Below are 6,460 nucleotides of genomic sequence, written 5' to 3' on the forward strand. Positions count from 1 at the left end.
CACTGGGCAGGGCAGAGCAGGGCACGGCAAAGCTCAGCTACAAGAGCTGCACAACCCTTCTCAATACATGGTGAGGAAAATAAAAAAACTACCAGACTGCCAGTCGGCCCTGGCACTCACCAGAATTTCAAAGTAACTTCTGCCCCAAGAGTGAACCCTGGAGTCCAAAGGCATAGATACCCAGATGCAGTTGTGTAGTGGCAAATTCAGAAGTGCAGGGTCCCTTCGTGTTAGTTACAACCATGCTCCCTCCCCGCTTTGTTTTGCTATGGGGTTGAAAATGAGATCCTTGTTAATGCCTAGGAACCAATAAGCATGAAAGAGGAGAGTATTAGCCCGAAGAAGACTCTTCTCAGTGTTTGATTCACCTCCTTTCACTCTGGTTGGCTCCGATCAACAGAAAAGGAGAAGGAAGCATGTTAAAAAACTCTTCTCAGTGGCTTATGCACTCTCCTTTCATGCTAATTGGCTCATAGGATGCTGGAGACATAGGGACCCTACTGGGACCCTGCTCCCAAAAAAGTAAAGGGTCTAAGACTCCCTGAGACCCCTACGACTACACCCCTGGTGAAACGATTCCGCAACATGTGATACAGTTTACTTCCATATTAGCCCAAGCTTCAAAAGTCAAAGACAATTCAATATCATCCAGTGTGCAAGTAATGGATTGCGACATGTGTGAGTGTATTTGCCATGGGTAGAAGAAAGCAGCCATATGATGTTACTGTTTCTTTTAGACTGGAATGAGCTGCATTCATATATGGACACTGTAGCGTGTGATAACCATTGAACTCAGTGGGACATACTGTACATCTCAGTAAGCATTTATGGGATCAAGCTATTTAAAAAAAACGGGATAGAAGTGTGCTTCAGCACTAGAGAGGGGGACAACAAGTTTCAGAAAGGTTAAATAAAATAAACATAAAAGAAAACTCAAAAATTGATGATAGGGATGAAGCAATGGGAGGGAGTCTCTTTGCAAACTGTGCTTCCCCTAAAAGAAAAACTACATGTTATACACAATGCTTGCAAGACATTTTGTTGTTTGTTTGTTTAATGAAGCTGATTTTTTTTTTCCCCAAAGGAGCAGGAAGGAGGCAGGAGTAAGGATTACTTAACTCTTTCCCTAGTGGCTTTTTTCCTCAAACCCCCTCCCCCAGCTGTTTCCTGCTTCAGGTTTTCACATGCAAGCTGAACCTGCACTAGAGATGGGCAAGAAATTAGATTCAGTTCACATTTCAAGCTGAATCTATCAAATTTGCACTTTCCGAAACAATATGAGAACCAAAACACAGCCTCTCTTCAAAATTCACACTTATTTGAATTTTTAAGTGCAGTTCGCCAACCAAATAATGTTTACAAAAATTCATTTGTTAGGGGAAAGTGCCTAAAAATGAATATTTGGGTGAAAATAACATTCAAAAATGCATTTATGATGAGAAATTGCTTGCAAAAACGTGTACATTAGTCACAATTGCCTACAAAAATGTATTTATTAGGAGAAATTTATGCTAAAATGCTAGAGAATTTTCAGAAGGATTTTTTAAATAAAAAAGTTGCAGCAGAAATGGAGAACTGAATTTAAGATTGGAAAAATGAGAAACTGAGCAAACCAAAATCAACAGCTCTTTCTGTCCCTAACCTGCAAAGAGATAAAAGACCTTGCCATGCATGCACAGACTATGAGATTACTTTATTTTGACTAGAGTTTGGGGGATTTGATCTCCCACTATTATTTGGCACCTGAGCTTTCTGTTTGCCTCCTTGGAGATCTGCATGCATACAAAGAGATAGAGAGATGTCACTAAATAGCGCAGACAAGATGCTCAGGGAGTTGTGTTCCTTGCCACCATCCAAATTAACAATGAAGTGTACTGTAGTGGGTAAGGCAGGGGATATCTGGATTCAAATGCCCACTCAACTGTGAAGCTCTCTGAGTGACTTTGGACCAATCACTATCTTCTCAGCCTAACCTACCTCAAAGGGTTGTTGTGAGAATACAGTGGAAGTTCAAACTATGCGTGCATCCCTGAATCCCTTGGATGAAGGATAAATATCTACTATATACCCATGATTGTATGTAGGCCTGGTAGAAACATACAACAGAAAGAGATGGTAGAATCTTGAATTGGTAGAATGAAATGTACCAGTTGCAGCTGGGAGATGCTCCATTGCAATGTTACCATTCCTTGTAAATTGAAAGCAAGCAAGCACTTGGAGTGTGGACTAGCATTGAATCTCATATGCTATTTTTTAACTTGCAGGTAGATTTCTGTTTGTTTTTTTACATGGAGAAGATGCATTCAAAAACTGAATGCCATCTGCAGCCTAAAGTCATACAGTTCACTCTACCGTCTAAGGATTCTACCATCTCATGAGTATGTGACCTCCAAACCTTCAAGAACTACATTCTGTGGAGTCATTACAAATAGCAATTGTGGGGGAAGAGCTGCATTTTCCCGCTGCTCTGTGTTTTATACTTAGAACAGAATGGCTGGGTGGGGAGAGCCACAGCATACAGCACTCAGGAAAGGCTCATAACGGCGTTCTTCCTGCATTCAGTCTCATGGACCCTTCAGTGAGCATGGCTCACTATGTTGGGACACAAAACAGGGCCTTCTCAGTGGCAGCCCCCCCTTTGAGGAACTTCTTTCAAATGGAGATAGTTGTTCTCCTCACCAATGATATTCAGATGGCAGCTCAAGACACATCTGTTCACACATGGCTTTGGGGAACACTGATTAATTAATATGGTCATTTGAGATGCTGCTACTGGATTGTTTAGGACAGTTTATCTTCTCAAAATTTATTGATTAATTGGCAAGGTTCAATTGTATTGTTGGTTAGATGTTTTATTGTATTTTAATGTCATTCTTGTGTAAAAGGTTTAGAATATTTTAGAATATAACTTTAATAAATTCATTAATAATCCCTCTGGGTGGGTTCTGGTGACTGTGGTTGCTGTTCAGATTACCCGTTTATTAAAAATTCAGCCTGATTTGTTTGTACAGAGTTTGCACAGAAGTCAGACAACACTAGCTATTTACTGAGCATTCATTCTGATTTGTTAGCAGGAAGGTTATACAGCAATGCATCTAGCAAGTGTTATCCCACACTTTCCAGTGCATTTTCCTATCACCTTATCACAAAAAGTCTGATTTGGGGGGGAACTGACTTTGTGCAAGACCTCCCAATCAACACTAATTGCACAAACTGAATTTGCTGGTATTTGATTGAATCCCACCTGAAAAAGTGACAGTCTGGAAGTGTCCTATGATTCCTTTTCTGAGCACTTCCAGATGACCTTTTTTAAAATAAGCATTCATCCTGATTTGTTTTCAGGGAGATTAGATGTTGGCTATCATTTTTATTTGTTTCAGGGGAGTTAAATCCCACTCAAAACCAGCTACAGTCTGGAAGCACACTCCCTCAAAACTGTTTTTTGTGGTGCGGAAGCAAAACAGGAGGGGGACATGTGTGCTTTCCATACAACGACTTAATTTGCAGATGGGTCGTTGATTGATCACAGATTGGTCCTTGGCAAGTGATTTTTATTTGTTTGTTTGTTTGAATTATCGGTTTTCCCTCAAAAAGGGTAAATCTGAATTAAATAGGCAACAGGGGTAGTTGGAATACGGGCTGACATTTTGATGCCAACAATGTCTTGTGGGCGCTGCAAAAAAAAAAGTGCGTGAGGAACAGACAATAAACACAGCATCCTGCTTGTATCACGCCAAGCAGTACATCAACCTTAAACTCGGAGAACGACCCATTTCTCCTGCAACAGTTTCCTGTGGGAGAAATGAGCCAGGAACATATCGCCCCACTAAGACGGGGTGGAAAACCGGACCACTCAGGCCGCCACATACAACGGCCACAGGAGAGCGCTCTTGTCTCACGCTGTCGTGGTTAACGCACGCATTTTCGAAGCAAAGCGCCCGCCGCCTGTGAAGCCTTGCTTCCATACCACTGGAGCCTGCGCCTCCGTTCATGAGAGGATCCATCCAGTCCCCACCACCACGGCGAGACGGGGCCAACCAAGGCGGGTGACTCTTGCGAATAAGAGCTTCATAAAAAATAAAAACTAGTAATAAATAAGAGCCTTTGGGGTGACATAGGACAACAGCCCGCTTGTTTTCCCCCGTCTCATCCTACTTCGCACTGAAGAATAATCATCCACGTGCAACAAATAAAAGGTTTTAACGCCACTAGAATGAACAGAATTGCTGGCCTTGGCTTTATTTATCACCACATTTGGGGACCTCAACTAGTTCAGGGTCGGAAGGATGCTTTTGGTACATGTAGCTTCTCCAATTGGCTGCTAGATGGTGCTTTCTGCAGGTGAGACTAGCAGGGTAGGTGCTGGCCCTTTCTGTAACGCATAGGGGCCAATGACTTCCCCCCCAAGAATCCTGGGAACTATAGTTTCTCCTTCATAGAGCTACCATTCCCACCACCCTTAACAAACTATAGTGCCCAGGATTTTGGAGGGGAAGCCATGTGCTTTAAACATGCATTGAATGTGCTTTAAATTTATGGTGTGGATCTGCCCCCTGCACATTTTAACCACATGACTTCTCCCAAGGAATCCTGAGAACTTTAGCTTCCCCCTCACAGAGCTACAGTTCCCAGCACCCTTGACAAACTATAGTTCCCAATATTCCCATGAGCTTTAAATGTGTGTTAAATGTGCTTTGAAATTATGGTGTGGATCTGCCACTAGCAGCAGTTTTTACTCCAAGAGGCCAGAGTGAAAGGACTGAGAAGAAATCTAGGGGATACCATCTCCCCTTTGAGGTCTGGAGACAATGAAGACTATGGGAGGAGTTGGAGAGAGGGGTGCCTTAATGGTCTGCTTTCGGTGTACTGAAGGCCTGCAGGAGGCTGCCAAGGAGAGGTGAAGACAAAAGAGCTTTGGTGCCTGCATATTTATGTGTGAATTCTGCTTCCATTTATGGCTGAATTTCCAGCTTCTTATTGTTGCATACACATTGAAGACTGAGAGGAGGTTAAGTGAACCAAATGACAGTCCAGAGCATGATTTGATCTTATTTTTAAGAACCACCACATTGCCGTGGAGAGTGTTTTGTGACTTTCTGAGACTTTCTTATTTGTAAACTGAGGTTATTTTCCCCCTCTCCCTCACAGGCTTTGCTCTTTGGGGCTTTTTAAAATATATATATATATATATAGTAAGTGTAATTGGAGATGCTTGCAAGCCTGTGATGTATTTTAAAGCTTCAGAGTGATAAATATAGCTGTACATATATGCACATGTAGCTGTGGTCAGAGTCAATGGGCACCACTGAAGCTCCTCAATGTGTAGGAAACCCAGGACTGTGGGGAGGGGAGAGGGAGGGAGAAAAGGAAACGTTTTAGGCAGTAGTGAAAGTGGACAGAAACAGGGTTCTAGAAAACATTATGGCGCTCCAGAAAAGCATTTCATCCACATTCATTACTATAGTGGCACCTACATGAGTGTAGAGGCATCTACCCTTTGGAATTCCTCCCTTTAAACATGAGACAGGCACCATCTCTGTTATCTTTTTGGCGCCTACTGAAGACCTTTCCTCTTTCAACAAGCCTTTTAATTAGAGACCTTATCCCAGTCTGGGTTGACTTGCTTTTAAAGATTTTTTTTAAGCGTTTTTAAAAAAAGTTTTTAAAGATGTTTTGTTTTAATGTTTTAAAATATATTTTGTTTTTATATATTTTAATGTCTGTTTTTATAATGTTTTATAGTGTTTTTGTTTGCCGCCCTGGGCTCTGACAGGGATGAAGGGTGGGATATAATTTTTTATTATTATTACTATTACTATTATTTAGTTTAAAGTTTAAAACAATAGTTCTAACCCACTTTCACCACTTGTAGAGTGGGATTGAGATATATGGCTGAGGCAAGGCAGAAGGAATATGAAGGAGTATAACAATGGGATGCAAGGAGTCAACCTGAAAAATGGGTGAGGTGATTGCAAGGCTGGGATAACAGGCACTTCCAAACTGTCACTACTTTTGGGTGGGTTTCAATCTCATACAGGCAAATTCAGATTGCGCAATTATAGTTGACTGGTAGCTCTTGCGCAACAAACCCACTTCCCCAAAGATCGTACTTTCTGTGATAAGGAAAGTGATGAGAAAATGCACTGGAAAGTGTGGGATAATACCTGCTTTGATCCAATGCCATCTAAAACAGATCAGAATGAATACTCATTAAGTAGCCAGTGTTGTCTAGTCTCCCTGCAAACAAATCAGGATGAATGCTCAATTAACAGATGTTCTAGACTCACCCACAGGCAGAGCATGGGAAAAGAAGGGGGAATCAAGGCTTCAAAAAGTGAGGAAGTGGGGGAATCGGAGCTTGCAGCTGAGGTGTGCTGCTGGCAAGTTGCTGGGGACTGTGCTGCAGATCAGCTGAAAGGGTCTGTGACTTGGGTTGCTTCCCCCTCCCAGCTTCTGCGTT

Source organism: Rhineura floridana, chromosome 3 (assembly GCF_030035675.1).
Source record: "Rhineura floridana isolate rRhiFlo1 chromosome 3, rRhiFlo1.hap2, whole genome shotgun sequence".
Taxonomy (NCBI): domain Eukaryota; kingdom Metazoa; phylum Chordata; class Lepidosauria; order Squamata; family Rhineuridae; genus Rhineura; species Rhineura floridana.